The sequence below is a fragment of the Xiphias gladius genome, chromosome 17 (assembly GCF_016859285.1).
Source record: "Xiphias gladius isolate SHS-SW01 ecotype Sanya breed wild chromosome 17, ASM1685928v1, whole genome shotgun sequence".
Classification (NCBI taxonomy): Eukaryota; Metazoa; Chordata; class Actinopteri; order Istiophoriformes; family Xiphiidae; genus Xiphias; species Xiphias gladius.
Genome location: NC_053416.1, coordinates 11,210,307 through 11,228,849, shown reverse-complemented (window position 1 = coordinate 11,228,849; position 18,543 = coordinate 11,210,307). Strand labels below are relative to the sequence as shown.

Genomic DNA, 18,543 nt, shown 5'->3' with positions numbered 1-18,543 from the left:
GGCTTTCATAACCAGCATAATGCACCATGGGAGCAAAACGATGCTGAAGAAGAACAAGCTGCTCTTTAGCTGTACGCAGACACTATTACCCACAACTCCTACCATGTTAGGGAATATTTTAACTGTAACTGAAACTATAGCTGACTAATCTTACAGGAATGAACAGCCATTCTCTCTGAAAAATGTGAAATCATAGCAAACAGACATGATAGTGATTTAACTCAAGGAAAAGAGGACAAGACACTCATAGAGCAGAGCTTTGACTAAAAGTGTAACAAAAAACAAAGCTACCTACATGCAGTAGGTCTTAGTCTTGGGGCATCACGCTTGCTTACAATATTAATGATTTAAGATACTTGCAGAATAAAATTATTCCATTGACCTTTTGGTCAATGAATGCCTTCATCAGACCATGATATATTCTTTACTTTCTCACAGTGTACAGTACACATATTGCTTGACCCTCCAATATCCACCACTGAGGTGCCCTTAACTCCCAAGTAGGCTGAAGAGACCTAACAAAAAGGTCTAAAAACTTTTAACCAGTGTCTTCAAATCAGAAATCTTTAAAACCTTTGAGCATGAAACGGATGAAGGAGGCATCACAACAGCACAAATTCTCGGCTATGACTTCACTTCTGGACTCAAGGCTCCCACAGGACCTGAAAGACATCATTCCCATTGTCTCTGATCAAACAGTAAACGAGAGGAAGCTGTTTTTGAAAAGGTGGAAGTGGTCGGTTGTTGAGTACTGACAGAGCAAAAGCATCTGGTAGCGGGAAAGGGAAAGCCGTGTTGCCATGCGGTGTTATCACCAACGCCTGCAGTGTAATTCCTCTTCTATGTGTGTGTCAAATACAGAAAAAGACAGTGAGATTTAACTGTGTCCATGTGTGCAGGAGAAAGAAACTGTGGCTGTGTGTTGCTGGGCAGTGCTCACACCAGTGTCTAAAATCTCTAGCTGACCAAGACAAGCTGTCACACTCAAATAAGCTCTGCATTCCTGCACCGATCTGGCCTAAATACTTAACTTGAAGATTTTAAAATTTAGTCTACTTGATTTAATGTTGATGTATCTGCCAAAACTTGCATACACCTGAAGAAACTTAGGTGATTAGTTATGTGCAATTGCAACTACAAAACTGCTTCTTCTATATATGCAGGGATGCAAATTACTAATAGCCCTGCCATCTGCGCAGTATGTGGCTTTTAGTTAAACAACTCATGCTTACATAATGACACACACACGCACGCACGCACGCACGCACGCACGCACGCACGCACACGCACACGCACACGCACACGCACACGCACACGCACACCAATTGCAACAAGGTCAATGAGAGCATATTAATAATATTCTCGACAATAAAAAAAACAGTTAAGCATTCTGTATCCTCCCTGATCAACCATTAACCAGGAACTGGTTAACTGGTTAAGAAATGCTGTTGGCAGCATGAGGTTTAAAAATGAACACAGGCCTCTGCGAATGATAAACTTCTTATTGCCTTCAAGTGGCTTCTGAGAAGACAATTACTTTTGTATTAAGGACCCCCCAGGGGGCTGCGATATGATCTAGTCAGGGTGAGTTAAACTGGATACTGTAGGAATTCCTCCGCACTAGAAGAGCACAAGGCTGCAGGCCTTTTTGTGTGCAAGTGTGCCTTCATGTGTGTGTTTAGTTAAAAAATACGCCGTGCAAAGTCATCATTACTGCAGCATGTTGTTTTAACTCTTTGGTATGTGTATTAAAATCTCTGAACATACTAACCTGAGTCAAAGTCAGTTGTGAAATTGCATTGCGTGAGCAATTTGACAATCGGGGACTGTATGCCAAACTAAATGCTGTGGCAATGCTAGCTCACACACTTATGCAGAAACCAACAAACTTGATGCAAGGTGGTAACCATTGATGTCAGTACAGAGATGACCCAGACCCAAGACAGCCAAGACACACCTGACCTCAGAGCTCAAGGATAACATGTCTCACTGGATCAAACAGTGACGGCATCTTACACTATCTTACACGATCTCTATAAAGTAGGAGTTACCTTATTTAGAGGAAAAATGTGATACAACCAACAATAATGGAGCCACAGTGACAAAAGAGGAAAAACACAAAGTGAGAAAGAAGAGACCCGGCCCGGCAGGAAGCTATGGGCAAACATGAGGGGCTGAAAAAAAACAAAAACAAAACAAAAAAAAAAAAACAACCCACACACACACACACACACACACACAATAACAAATGACCCACTTCCTGCTCAAAAAGGTGTGAAAGTCTCAATGACTTCATCATAATGGAAAAATGCTGCCCTGAGAGACATCTATTGTTCTTTGGTCCCCAGTGTTTCGTAAGCACTCATCTCTCAATAGTCCCTAAAGACAAAATGCCAACACCGTTTTGACACCATGACCCATTAGCTGACCTCGTGTTAGCATGGAGGAAAAGAAGACATGAAAAAGACGAGAAAAACAGCAAAGCCACCTTGATTATTTCATCCAAAAAATGACAACACACAATAACTCAGCTTTTTTCTATTTGGAACTGACCACGGTATACTGTATGTTCAAGTCCTTTAAATAGAGTTTTACAGCGTACATTGAAAACCTACAGTAGCATCTCATAAACCACAAGCTGTGTAGACACGGATTAAGACTACTGACCACTTTATACCAGAGTGCACCATGGAGAGCACTTGATCATCCCTACCAGTTAGCTCAGCCCGTGTCAGCTCCTGCCTGTAGCTGACTCTGCCCTGCCAGGCCGCAGCAACCATCTCTGTCCTGTTATATAATGAGCCGTGGTCTGAGCAGCTGACCAAAGACACATAACAGATGCAGGAATTCACTCACTGTGGCCCCTGAACCGGCACTACGACAGCCATGACACGCTGTGAAACTTCACCGGCAAAACATCAGGTTTATCACAGAGACACTGACTTTACAGTACATGTATTGTTCTTGTAATATAGCCAATCATTAATTAATCTCACTATAAATTCTATCTCAAGAGGGAGGGGGTCTGTATTTTTTATTTTCTGAACCAATGAACTGAGTAAATAAAAACAATGCAGCAGATGCTAATATCAGCTAAAACACTGATTATAGGTAAGACCACGTGAGGACGAATGTAATGAAAAAAACTAAATGTATTACAACCATTAATGAGAGCACATGAGCATCAGTTTGTGTTTCATAAAGTGTCAGGCTGACAAGAAATAACGGTAAGCAAAGACGTCCACTGCAAACACACAACGCAGAACAATGAAATGATTGTGCAAGCTGCTATACATTTTCCCCTTCCAAGTATTTATTGCGCTTGCTCATGGAATGTATTAATGCTGGCAAAATCTGACCCAAAAGCTGTTAATGGACTTATCACACCTTATTCAGGGTGGTGTGGCAGAAAGGCCATATGACATGACCTGGTTCTTTGTCATTATTTTTACAATTTGCTTAAATTGACTGCTGTTCTGCTGCTCTTGTTTGCCATGGTAATAATTAACTTAAATCTTTAGTGCCTGGTGTTTATAGAAAGGAAGTTAAATAGCAATAATGTTATGAGCATTAGTGGAGTTTTGTTATTAGTCTTTTTGGGAACAGTACAGAAAAGCAATATAATAAAAAGATGATTTTGAGGTGTAAGCAAAATGTATGCCTTATATTTGATACAACACCCTCTCTTTTAATCGGTCTATGATATTAAACACCTCCCGGGTGTTATTTAGTAGTGAAACATCACCAGTTGTTTGTGCGGAGTACCCACTTTCCTTCAACTTGCCTCATACCTCCACTTCTGTACTGATACTGAGATAGTGCAGTGACAATTATCACAACACTGATTTTGTTTTTACTGTCCCCCTCTATGCAGAGGACAAGGTAAATGTTTAGCCACGCTAGAAGCTGGTCAGAGTTTTTATTATCCGGTGAAACATCTCAACATTGACTGGATGGATTGGGACAAAATTCAGCACACACATTCATGGTTTCCATATTATAAATCCTATTGAATTTGGTGATCCCCTGGCTTTTCCTCTAGCGCCACCCTGAAGTTGACATTTTGGGTTTTAAGTGAAATGTCTCAACAACTATTCGACTGACTACAATGAAATTTAGTACACACATTCATGTTCCCCTCAGGATGAATTGTAACAACTTTGGGGATCTCTTAACTCTTCATGTAGTGCATCATCAGGTCAAAATTTTAAACTGTCATATACTTTGGTTTATGTCCAAATACTTGGTCATAAGGATATTCCCATCAGCCTAAGCTGTACTTGTGTGCTAATTTTCTAATTAGCAAATGTTAGCATGCTAATATGCTAACAAGCTAAACTAAGATGGTGACCACTTGTACCTGCTAAACATGAGCATGTTAGCCTTGTCAGTATGAGCATGTTAGCATGCTGATGTTAGTATTAGGCTCAGAGCACCGCCGTACCTAGGTACAACTTCACAGAAGGGTTCACACTGGATGGCTGTGACTGTTAGTCTTGGTTAAAATGTGGTGGTCCTCTGGCCTTTCTGGTCCTCGAGAAAGAAGAGGAGTTGACAGAGTGAGCGAGACTTACAGCAGAGTTTGTCTGCATGGAAATTCAACAACTAAAACAATAAAACAATCTACTATCTGTACTGGGTAAGCATGGTGACAGTATCTATCAGCAGGCCAAACACCTGACACTTTATGGCAGAATGGCACTCTGACCCTCGGTGCCTTATCACTGACAGGCTGGCTGGTGCGGTTGCTTGGCAGAGGCACATAGAAAGGAATGTGTTTGATAAGCAGATAGGGCAGGTACAGCAGGTAAAGCAAACAGGTTGTTATAGTCAGTACACAGCCCTCAGTTTGACGACTAAAAACTAATAATGCTAATCTTATTCAAAGGTTCTAATTTTGAACTACTTACTTAATGCTCTTCTTGTCTATCACACAACTTGGACCACTGAGAATGGCCCGAAGTGTGGATGTGGTCATGCGTGGATGTGAAAAGTAGTTATTACACAATAGCAACATCAGTCCTCTAGTTCCCAGCTGGACCCCTGCTCTACTCAAGTATCTCTTACACAACTGACGTTTATCTGTGCAATGATCTCACCGGTAATTTACTTTATATACCTGATAAGAGGATAGTCTGCAGGACACTTCCTGGTATAGCAAACAACTGTGCATACAGAAGATCACAGGAATATAAACTTGTGGGGTTACGTGCAATAAAGTAACGTGGTGACTTGTTGCAAAGTGATCCTAGTTTAAATTTTTAAAACTACTTTACTATTTTTAAAAATTTTATTTTCTTGATTAAATCAATCATTTAATAATAAAAAAAAAATGTTGATAATGTCAATCGCAAGTTTTCAAAGTCCAATGTGACATCTTAAAATCTCTTGTTTTGTCTGATCAACAGTCCAAAAACCCAAAGATATCCAGTTTACTATCAAAGAGGACTAAAAAAAAAAAAACAGAAAACATTCCTGTTTGAGAACCTGACACGTTTGATTAATCAGTTATTAAAATAGTTGGAGATAAATTTCCTGTCGATAGCCTAATCTATTAATCGGCCAATCGTTGTGGCTCTATCTTGAGCATATTTGGAGATAAAAAAGCTCAAAGGTATCAGAAACTCGTGTCAGAGTAAATCACTTTTTTTTCCATCCAAATTTTGTAATCCTGCTCTATTTAGTTTTGCCTTTCAAATGTTCACGTCACTTAAAGACAGGAAAAACAGGCGGGGATGTCAAATTCAGTAAGACATCCTGATTATTTCATATCGTGAGTCTTTGTTAGATCATAAGGAGAAAGTCTTAGTTTCAATACCCATGAAGTGATGACATTTGATACTGTATTTAATCCTGTAGTGAATATGGAAGAGAAGAAGTGCCAGGTTAATAACATACCAAGGAGAATTTCTGTAGAGACACCAGTCATAAACGCATGAGTTGCCACTATGTGTTTAGCAACAGGACTGAATGACAGAGTATACTTTGGATTTAGTTGTTCTGACTCAACCAGACCTTCTTCAGGCAATCATTTTGCCCATTTAGCCGCAATAGATGAAGGTACTTTAGCTATAGCCTTGGGTTATTCAGATATTGCACACCAGCTTCTTTCATGGGAAAACACAAAACTTTATCCATATCTTTCTGCAGTCACAAAAATCCTAAGTGTCCACATCAACACACTTCACTTCAAGACACAAAGACTACATAATTAGAACTGGGTGTTTTCCCCTCCTGTAATCGTTTGACCTCCTGGAGTGGAGGTCCGGTTAAAGTCAGGTTACATTACTAAATGACCTGCTGAGCTCCAAGACAACAGCATTCCTTGTCTCGCCTTATTGTTCCCCTAAACCCATCGAATATGAGGCAATTACAGCCAGTGAATGGAGAGTTATAGACCACGGAAAGTAATCCAAGTTATACACTAGTTTTGAAGGAAAAAAAGCAAAAACACACTCTGAAATTATGCAACGTCACAGGGCTCCACCCATGCACTAATAATGCTAAGGTAACACCAGCTTTCAATCCCAGTTCATTTTACCGAGGAACGAGTTGTAAAAGCCCTTAACAGTGCACCCCTACAGGTGTTATTTATTTTGCCAGATTAAACCCGTTCTCAGGACTCAGTGGATGTATATATACTGTGTCTGATCTTCTGTTGCACCTTTGTCATTCTGATTGGTACACTGAGTTTGGTAAGCTTGTGTAATTCCTACCGGCACACAACTTGAACCTGAGCAGTGCTCTAATAAACCAGAATAAATTAAAACGACTGCATGGCTAATTGCAGGGCCGTTAAATTAAATTATAATCAGCACACGCTCAAAAACGTAGCAAAAGCCATTTTGAGCCGATTGTAAATTTCAACCGATGAGTGGAGTAAATTTCAATCATTCGTGAATTCCTGTGGTCATTTTAATGGATGACCTCTCCACAAGGTGCAGCATACACACAAATTGTACACAGTCACTGACATCAGAGGAAAAGGCTTAGTGGCTGCAGGAGTCATTCACGCACAGAGCTCCTGCTGTTGCACGGGCTTGTCGGTGACATCATGTCTGGTAAGGAAGCAGAAACAGCAGAACACAAAGAGAAACATGAGGATAAAAAGGAGAAGGTGTGAGAAACTAGGTCACTGTCCACTATCTAATATGGCATGATGAAAGCGAACTGACATCCCTCTAATCTCTCCTTTTATACCTGCCTGGATGCTTTAAGAAGCATGAAAAAAGACAGTCCAGATACACGATACGCTGCCCTGTACAGCAGCTGCAGCAGGACAAGGAAACATTTGCTCAGTGTTGCACCAGAGATCGGAATTGCAAACTAACGCGGGCCTGTCTGAGGGCCAACAGCTAACATTCCCACTTCCCCCACTGACCCCAACATGGCTTCCACTTAAACCAACAACAGACCTGAGCCAAGCAATATTTTTGAGATTCTGATTATTTATCTACTTGAGGAGATCGTGCTTGGCAACTGTGACCTGCCTGGTGAGTTTAACTAAACTCCAAACGTCAGGTGAAATTAAGCAAATTAAACTGATCGACATTCTCCAGATTTTTGGTTTTGCACAATTGCCCTGGCAGACTGACCTGATTAACCCAAGTGGAAGTGATGATCCATAACTAAGCAGATGTAGACAAGGATGTCTTGTGGGTAACTGGTGTCTAATATGCAGAATGTTTCTTTCAAATACTACTACTCCTCCAAATCCATTAATTTACTGCCCTTGACAGGCTAGGATCAAATCCCACTAAAACGCTTTCTCCTCTGTTAAAACTTCTGTTTCCCCCTCATTCCTCTGACATAGACTAAGGTTAAACCAGATAACGGGGGTACTCTCTGCTTTTCTATAGAGGAGGATGAGTTTCAGGATTCGAGACCAGACTGGAAATTTCCACTTTGCTAACTAAAAGTCTAAATGAAATACTAGACAGAAATATTTACTCTGCATTTATTTACCCGGTCTAGTTTCTTGTGAAACATCAACAGTAAGACACACACAAAACTGGGGCAAATCACTGACTGTTTTCATAGTATCACAGTTACTGCTCAGAGGCTTTAAGTCCAACTTTGGTTCTCTATTCCTACACAAGCTTGTACTTTCATTCAAATAGACTTTAGGTACTGAAACACCAGGGAATTTAGGCAACAAGGCAGATGCTGATGAAGTTTTTAAACTCCTAAAAAAAAAAAAAAAAAAAAAGGTCCAGAGCAGACCATAGCAAATATTTTGCTTGTTACCTTGCGAAGCAAGATTTGATATGGAACAAGCCCAAAGCCCACAAACTGACAGCTGGTCAATCAAATCCCTCAAGGTCACAAAACCTTAACCTGTCGGATAAATAAAATGTATTGCTTGAATTCAGTTAAAAATGATTAGCAGTTTTCGGTCAGACCTGGTTCATGATTTAATGCATTTTTGGACACTTTTATTGATCACAGAAAAAAAGAAAAAAAAAACGAAAACAAACGAACATCGCCAAGTGTTAGCCAAAAGCTATCAGGAGATAAGAATTAGGTCAAAACTAACAAAAGAATCTCAATTACTCAAGATGATCTCTGACCAAATGTTATTATTAAATGAACATGTATTGCAGCAGAGCCTTTGTATTACCCGTTATAACTATAAAAATTCCTAATGTAAGGCCCCATAAAAACAAAGGGAAAGCTTGATAAGAGCCAAACATCTGGCAAATCATTAAGTCACCTCCTCTCTCCTGTTTCGCACTTTCTCAGTCTCCATGTCAAGTCTACTGGGGAATTTTCCTGTAAAATAAACCTAGAATAAATTTGATTTAGTGGATAGCTTAGCACTAGAAAATTAAAACTGCAGTTTAAAGTAGTTTAAAGTGTAAAGATCTCAGCTTTCAACATGTTCCTCAATGGCTTTTCCATGCCCTGACATTGTACAAATCAACACTGCTGCATTTTTAAAAATCACACCAGTACATAGCAGTTATTGTAATATCTACTTCAGCCATGTCGTAGACAGGAAAAAAAGATGTTTGACCTTTCTGGCATTAAAGCACTGACGGCTTTTGACATTTAATTAATCTGTTCCAGGTGGACACTTAGTTAGCATTTAGCTAGTTTTGTCATTCCTCAGGCCATTATGAAGCAGATGATCATTGGTACACAGCCAACATTTTTTTCCATGAATAGGCTGGTAAGTCTGTCAAACTGAGTAATCCTGGGTAAGTGCTTTTTGCCTGAGAAGTTTGCTTTATGCTGCAAAAGGCTATATAATGAAAATAATGTAATAATGAAAAAGAAAATTAGTATTTTATCCGGAATACAGTAGTTCATTGTTAGCTTGCAGTTCCATTATAACATGGATAACTTTTTTTTTTGCATTCATCCCACCTCCATCTGCGTAATTTCAAAGACACAACACATGTTGGAGCTCTACTGAAAGAGCAAATGTGCGTCTAATGTGCTGAAAATTACAGTCCCCACCTACACCTCAGGCTATAGACTACGGGCTGTAGATGATCTCCCATTGTACTGACGCCTCTGCCGAGACGAAACAGTCAGTGTTAACTTTTAATTGTCCTGCTTTTGAAACATATACAGTAACCTAATAGTACTGATCATCACGCCCAGGAGTCAAGTGATTTCTAATCTCCATTGTGTTTCCCAGCACCGAGTCTGGCACCGTGGTTCATTTTGGGGAGCTGATCACAATAGGCTGCTTTTACTGTTGGCAGTGCAGGTTTCCTACTTCAGAGCAGGGGAGGAGGGGTGGTGGTGGAGGTGGCGGCGGTAAGGTGGGGTTTAAGGCTGTAAAACAAATCACACTGAGATTAAACTTAACCAGAAAACAGTGCAACACACTCTGGACTTTGTAACCTGGGAGAGAAAAATGTAGCGCGGTAGTCAGATGTGGTGTTGCCCGAGGAAGCATTGGTGGGATTACTGAGAGGGACCATTACCCTTTCCTGTGATATAATAAAATATACCCTTGTGTTCAGTTCAGTATTTTTTCTTCCACTATTATTTTTGCTTTTTCTACACTGCACTATAAATGACTGTCTGAGTTGGCTGTAAGCAAGTTTTACATTTGTTTTACTTTTTTCTTGTGGTGTTTTTGGTTCATTCAAGTCAGCTGGTAGATTATTGGTCTCAAAGGTCCAATTTGAATGGACCAGACTGCATGTTAAAAAGCATCATTATTTGCAGACAACATCTAAAACAAACGTGTCTGAAATTACTTTAGGGCAGCAACTAACGATTATTCTCATTATTGAATAATCTGCAGATTATTTTTTCTATTGATTGTTAGTCTATTACAAGCCAAAAGACAGTGAACAAATGCCCATAGCAACTTCTCAGAGAGCAAGGTGAAGTCCTGAAATGTCTTATGTTGCCCGACCAACAGTCAAAAAGCAAAGATATTCAGTTTACAAAGATATTAAACAGAGAAAAGCAACAAACCTTCTCATGTTTAACAATTGCCAAAATCACCCTGAATTACTTAAAATTGTGTCATTTCATTTAATTACCTGACTCACTGCTTTTCACCAATCTTCAATTATTAGGCTGATTTATTTCAGTAACTTAGTCTGAAAAAAAAAAAAAAGTCCACATATAACTGAGTCACAACCCAAGTGTCAAGGCCAGTTCCCACTGGACGCACAAAGACACACACAAAAGAAAAAGACATCAAGCCTCCACTTCCAGCCGTGTCTGACAGCTGTAAATGCCTCTTTTATTAGTCAATATCACAGCCATATTACTGCGTCTGTGGCCGGCTCAAGTCTCAGTGACAACCCCTCACCCACACCTTTTCATCAGGGGCTATAAAACCCGAGACGGCCCTCCAGCAGCACTTTTGGCACGGTGTATTATGGTGGTACGGTACACACACACACACACACACACACACACACACACACACACACACACACACACACACACACACACACACACACACACACACACACACACACACACACACACACACACACACACACACACACACACACACACACACATTCTCAAAAGTCTGTCTGCCTTTTTACATTTCCCCTTCAAACACACACAAGGGATGAAGGGATGCTCTGTAGTCCACACTACAGTGAAACAGCAACAATCTCAGGCCTAGTTTTATTCTTCCTCTCTGTGTAGGCCCCTTTTCTGATGCGTCCAAAGGCCTTGATTATCTCAACATCATAATTTTAAAACTTTAAAGTAATAACCTGTGATCAGTGAGGCGTTTTTTTTGAGCATCTCAGTAGAGCAGTGCGTCTTGGATTTGGACTGGATTTTCCCTTATGGACTTTCTGTTCTGCAGGTGGCATTTTTTTTGTCGTTCTGCAATTGTGGCTGTTGCTGCTTGTTCTAACTAAAAAAAAAAAAAATGTTGTCACTGCGGCAAGAAAATAATTAGCATTACTTTCTCTTCACCGGCACAGGAGAATCGTAACCAGTGCTGGGAATGTAGAATACCACTTGTTCAGTTTTAATGATGGTTGAATAACACATATTTATTCATATGAAAACGTTACTTTTTATTAGAGCTAGACTGATAAATCGGCCAGATCAATATATCGTTATTGCAGATATACTGGTAACTGTGTATGTCTACTGAAAAGTAACAAGAAAACACAGTACAGGAATGTCAAACTAGGTTTCAGGTCGTTTAGAAACAGTCCACCAGAGAGCAATGACAGGTTGATTTTTGGGTTGGGTTTAACTTTGTAGAATGTAATAAATCGTGTGTAAATCTCATACAAGGTATCCTGTGGCGTTTTTTTTATCCTTATTATCACAGTATGGTACAGGTTTGTTTTTTGTTTTTTTGTTTTTCTAAATGAATGCGTCCCTGTTTTGTTTGTCTGGTGCATTCACACGTGACGCGAAAAGCAGTGGTTTCATATATTATTCGACTGCTCAATGGTTGGCAGTAATGCACTAAAATACACAGCGACGTGCCAGTAAAGGCAGGGCAGAGGAAAACTTCTACCCAGTAAACATGGATATAAACAATGCAGGTTTAGAAAACTGGCTTTGCAAGTGTTTTATGAGGAAGAAAATGCACAAAACAGTTATTTGATTTAAAAATGCACACAATGCATTTTGTTGGGTAACACAAAGTGAAAACAGAGCTTATATTTGTTTTTATACGAAACTCCACAGGGCACCGTTCACTCCTCTATGATTGTTTAGGCTTTGTTTATATTTGCTTAATTAAAGTGTGTTGTTAATTATTTCTGCAGTGTGTTGCTGCTATGACAGTTGTATGCCTTATCTAACTAGATTTCAGGCAGGTTACTAACACACATGAACACATACCCACATGTCATATGACACTGCCATGCCACAATGAGGGTCCTATAGGGCCATACAATAGCGTAGGTGTGGTCCTGTCAGATAACCAGAATAGGCAGACAGACACATAACCGTACACACTTTCCCACCTGCCCTCGGGGATCTCGTATTATGCAGCGATAACCTCTGGCAGCCATTTGTCTCCTTCACATCCATCTGTTCTAAAAGGACCAGAAGAGGCCTTTCTGTTCCCCTGAAAAAAGAAGGCGGACACTAACTCACAACTGCAGACAAGTGAGTGGTCAAAACGCAGGTAAAAATAAAAAGCCCCTGCCTCTGTCTGGGGAGAAGAGCTCTGAAGTAATAACTGAGGAGAGCAAACGAGACGAAAGGTGGAGAAAGAGACCTGGAGAGGCGGTGAATGTCTGAGTCTGGTGGATGATGTTGGAGATCGTTTCGTTCCTCGAACACAGAGCGTTTTGAAAATCAACCCACGTGCTTCCTGGCCCTCTTCGGGGGACCCACGCAATGTCAGGAATGTCAGTCATGCACGAGGAGGAGGAAAAGTGAGCGCACACATTCAGCCTGGTCCATGCAGGTGCTGGTAAAAGTGAAGGACACGTAGAGGCTTATATTGGCATCTTTACTCACTTGAGCTCTGTGTTGGGGACAGCAGAAACGATCTGTAAAAACAACATCAACATATTGTAACCTCGTAAATTGATATGATGAACTTTTCAAAAAGCTTCTATGTGTCTACATCCATCAGACACTGAGCGAAGTTAGCATTCATTTGGAGTTGTGTTTCTGGCCACCTGAGGAAATTAAGTTTAATATTTACTCTCCTTTCAACTCTGTTTTGCTCTTCACAAACGCCTGAAAGAAATATCTGGCTCTTTAGCTGCTACATAACTTTGTCTGTCTGCTGTATGTGCTTCTGGGCAGGTAGCGTACAGTCAGTGTTTAGATCTTTTTTTTACTAAAACAGCTGGAGCCCACTCCGATGAGAGTGGTGAGCTGGAACCAAAACATCAAATTTGCAGACCATAAAATCAAAACAATGAGCTGAAAGATGCTAAAACACATCAAAAATTCTTTGTGGGTTCACCTTTCACATTAAGAGTGGCCATTTAAGACAATGTTGATATAAAAATATTGATTATAGCGGACTTACGTCAAATGATACTGTCTTTACAATAGGATTGCTCAACATGTTACACAGGTCCTATGCCAATCCAAAATATAAAATTCTTAATCCTAGTTTCAAATTACCTTTTTAATTCCCCACTTCTAAATTCTGTCATAATTAATAACACCAGCAATCTTTCTCACCATTATTATTTAAAGACTTCAGAGAAATCCTTTCATACAATAAAAATGTCATGGTAACCTCTATATAAAAGCCATAATACAGTATATTCCTAACTGAGCCACATCACATTAACTTCCAAAACCATAAAAAATGCACACCTGAACAGGTTTATTTCTGTGAACCCAACCAGAAAAATCTACACGCACATACACTCTTTGATCGGCTCAAGGTCAACCACACTGATGTCATGTTAAAGTAATATTTACTTGCTGCTGCTTTCATCCCGATTATCAATCATGCTATTTAAAATGGTGGCATTTCCCTTTTTTTTCATACTTGCTATTTACAACAAAGTCAGATTTTGCCTCTATTGTTTCCTATTACTTATTATTCCCTGAGGAGAAATTTTAACTTGAATATGGCTTCTTATACATGCTTCTCTCTTCCTCCTCCATGCTCTTAATCTAGAGAATCAAATCATTCACATTGATCTCCTCATCAGTGTTTGAAGTGTTCTTCCTGGTATGATGCCCGCAATGATACCAAACAACGTAAACGTACCTGAATACCTGTACGTTACCATGCATTTTAAAACATGCATCCATCGTTTTATCATCCTTTTCAAGGAAATTATTTTCAAAAAGAGCATGACGTCATGATGAGTCTCAGGAACCACAACACCACACCTTATCCTTCCTAGCCTCCATGCTAGCTACGGTCTAATTATTATGGTATAGTATCAACACAATGTGAAAAAAAAAAAACTTCTAAAATATACAGTTACTTATGCATGACATAATGTCCCGGTCTCATCTCTAGTATCACCAGTTTGTCATCATTAATAGTCTCACTTTATTACCAATTAAACCTGGACTGGAACGAGCATGATGGTCTTAATTTTTTACTTGTAGTGCACAATTTTATTCTTCTGGTATTAAAATATATCCCTGTTCCCACCTGCCCTTTCCTATTAATTAAATTATTTTTACATTCTTAATAAAAACTGCAACTGCTGGTACTTAATTATGGCAGCTGATTCATATTGAAAGCATGCTAAATCACATGCTAGTAGTTTAGACTTAACATCATCACTTCTAATCTGTTCTTATACCCAATTAAAGCCAGTCTGAGTCAATCATTTTACCGTTAAAAAAAAACCAAAAGAAAAAAAAAACCAAACACCACTGAATTCCTGATCCCTTAGAATGAGTCATTCACTGCATCCGCTTTTACCGTGACAAAGACAAGACGCATTCATTTTCCTGACACTAACAACGCCAGTGAAAGCCTCACTGGCATTGCAGGTACAAAGGGAGAGGTGGAATTACGACAATATCCCAATTCTGTTGCGGGAAAATGCAAACACTACAGGCAAGAATAACAAAAGCCAACAGGCAATGAACCTATTTATACCTCTGACACCTTCCTGCTACATCCTTGTCCATTATCTCCCTCTGACACCTTCACTAGAGTTCACAGTGAAACCATACAGAGTGATAATGATTAAATTACAGCAGCATTAGGTCATTTCAAAAAGATTTCTCAGTCTTTTAGCTGCTTTATTTCTAAGATTTCATTAGGTTTTTATTTTTTATTTTATTTTATTCTGAAATCAAATACCAGCTGTGTGTAATCCTAACGTTTCATTTGGATCACTTTCAGCCGCAATTTTGCAAAATAAATTTTGGTGAGTTATTGCTGCTGACATGATCTGAACCCTAATCTAAATTTACTCACGTCGCCAAACCAGTTACTTCATCCTTGCAGAGGTGGGCTGTGCAAAAGGTCACTGAAGGAATGTAAACATCCGAGTCAAAACCACACACCCAAACATAGTATGAGTAATTTTCCACTGTTTAAAGAGACGACCAGGTCCATTAAGTCAAATGACAAGACACCAAATCCAGTCCTCTGACTAGTGCTGTTCTGTGTCTGAAAATTGGGTAATGTTACAACAGAGCAACAAATTTCTGTCCTAAATGACTGCAACCACACAAATGTATTCTCTTTGGTTGGTCAGTTTTTTCTGCAGCACACCTTCAACACCGAGTACACATTTTTTGTTTTCGTTAGAAGGAGGAAGAGAGACAGAGACAGAGAAAGAGATCATGTTTCAACACCCAGGGTAGGATGACATGTATGCCCCATGGCTCTGTGACCCTACTCTATTTTATAGCCTTGCCCTTCCATTAGCTTCCATCTTTTGTCTCTGGCTTGCTTTCCTCTTTCACCTTCCTGCAAACACACACACACACACCAACTACTCACGCTATCATACCTAAAACCACCTGTATGCAACAATAACCAAATGCCACATGTACGTATGTACGTTTTAGCTCCGAGTCAAGTTATCATGCAGTGTGTCGCTGACTCAGTACTTTATCTGACGTCCACTGGCGCATGACTATCCAGATGTAGATATAGACATATAGTAGAGTCGGGTCAGCGGCCTGAGCACGGCATCCACCAGCAGCGCACAGAGAGGTCAGTGTGCTCCCGCTGCTCCCACCATCCGACCAACATGCATGAGTGCTTCAGTTTCAGCCACGGCACAAAACGCCAGTGTCAGGTTTCCCCCACAGCAGCCCTGCCACAGCCGTGGAAACTTTTGTTCCCACTTTAAATAAAACACAGTCCAGCCATTAGGTAGAAAGGCCCTCCTGTGCATAATTCAGAGCCAGGTATCAATTTGAGACAAGCAGATAAGGTTAAGGAAGGCCAACGCTGTGTTGTTCTCACAACACTGGCGAACACCAGACATTGCATAAGTAATTTACAACACAAAAAATATGCCAATGGCAATTAAATGTGCTGATAACAGTAATTTGAGTTGATGTTTGTCTCCCTTCCATCCACACTATCCATTACAGAACTGCAACTAACCATCATTTTCATCACCGATGAACCGTTGTATTTCCCAGAGCCCAAGGTACTGTCTAAAAATTGTTCTGTTTTGTTCCACTAAAAGTCCAAAACACCCCAAATCTTTAAAGTGGAAACAGAGAATTATAGTTTTAAGAGATACATGACTTACACAATTAAACTGATTGTCTAAATTTTTGTCTATTCATTTTCTGTTAACTGATTTATCACATAATCAACTAAATGTTTTGGCAATAATCCATTATAACATTTTTAACAACAGAACACATATAATTTAACATTGAAAAGAAAAATTAATGATTATTTTCATTATTGATTAATCTGATCTTCATCTGCTTTATCGATTATGCAATTAGTTGTTTGGTCTATGAAATGTCAGAAAAATGGGGAAAAAAATGCTCATGAACATTTTTTTTTTTTTTTTGTCTGATAAACGGTCCAAAACTAACAAAACTCAAAATATTCAGTTTGTAATTATATAAAACACAGAAAAAAGAGAAAATCCTAACATGGGAGACGCGTGAACAAACAAATGTTTGCCATTTGAGCTTTAAAAATGACTGAAATGATTGATCGGTTATCAAAACTGCTGCCAATTGATTGTACGTCAATCGGCTGAGTAATCGATCGACCAACTGTTTCAGCTCTACATGCACCGAAAGTACATCTTAAAATGCTATAAAATAATCACTAATATTCACGAAAAGGGTGTCACTGAAAAAATATTCAGGAGCAGGTAGGTCATGTTATGATCACCGGCGAGGAGTAGGTGCCATCTGACATTAGCTCCTGACACAACTGAGCTGAGAGCAGTTGTAGCTTATTCAGGGACAACGTCTATTTTCGCTCCCGTGCTACAACCTACAACAAGACGTCTAGCATGCGGCATTTCCCCCGTTTTTCCTAAAGTTGTCCTGTGACCGTCCTCCCGACTAGAAACGGTGAGCAGCAGGTGGACGGCTGACACACACCGAAACCGAGCTGCCACAGCGATACGGGGTTGCACCTGCTGCTGCCGAAGTCCGCTTCACGTACCTGCCGCTTGTCGGTCTCTTCGCGGTTTTCGGCCTGTGTCCCTCTTGGATTCCTTGTTTCCTCTTCTCGAATGAATAACACTTTCAAAAAAAAACAAACAAAAAAAAACAAAACCATACACTGACAGGGCAGAAATCACTTTTATCTAGTTGGCTGCCGTGTCTCGCAAACACACCCCCCCCCTTCCAATTCCGGTAATGAGCTTTCCTTTTCCTCCTCTCGCCGTTGGTTTACCTTACTCCCTAGCGGGAGACAAGCGGATGAAAGGTAACAGAGGAGCAAGTAGACCAATCAGATGCAGCGTGAGGCGGGCACGTTGGGAGTACAGGACATCCTATTGGTCAGTGCGTGTTGGCGGAGGTGCAGTCGAAACTGGAATTTCTCTGCATCGTTTTCCTGCGCTTCACCTCACTGAAAAGAGTCAGAAGTTGAAACTGAGAAGCGGCCGGTTTTTGTCAGCGGTGGAAGAAGCATTCAAATCATCTACTTAAGTAAAAGTACATGCGGCGGAAGAACTATGCCAGGTACGTTTGCGATTACAGGGAGTTTGACTCCGGTTTTTTTAGTGGTTGTCAATGTACTTACGCACACTACCAATAACAATGTTCAAGAAGATGCACATGGACATACAGAAAAATAAAAAAAAAAAAAGGGACAACAAAGCCGAAGAAAGATAAATAAACATAAAATAAAAATATAGACACGAATATAGTTAAATAAAAGAAAAAACAACAACAGGTGAAAAAAAAAATGCAAATATGTATCAACAACAGTGGACAACAGTATGTTTATAAACAAGTCAAACGGTTTTTGAAAGTTGTCATCAAGAAAAACCAGTGGTGCAAGGTACAGAAGTAATACACATCAATGTACAGTATATACAGTCTGATGGATGATATATACATATTATTGCACAACGTGAGTTTTAAATTGATATAAACATAATCTGTGAAATATAATAGATAATATAGGTCCTGCATTGAAAATGTTACTTAAGTAAAAGTATGTAAATATAATTAGGAAAATGTACTAAAAGT

General features: G+C 39.7%; 1 protein-coding gene across 1 annotated transcript in view; it reads right to left on the bottom strand.

Moving 5' to 3' along the window:
* shroom1 (shroom family member 1) overlaps positions 1-17,655 on the bottom strand; it is a 35,730-nt gene extending 18,075 nt beyond the window's left edge. The window contains exon 1 of the mRNA XM_040150491.1: positions 17,507-17,655. The gene's annotated coding sequence lies outside the window, so the exon portion shown is untranslated. The remainder of the gene's footprint in view (positions 1-17,506) is intronic.
* Between the last annotated feature and the right edge of the window lie 888 nt (positions 17,656-18,543).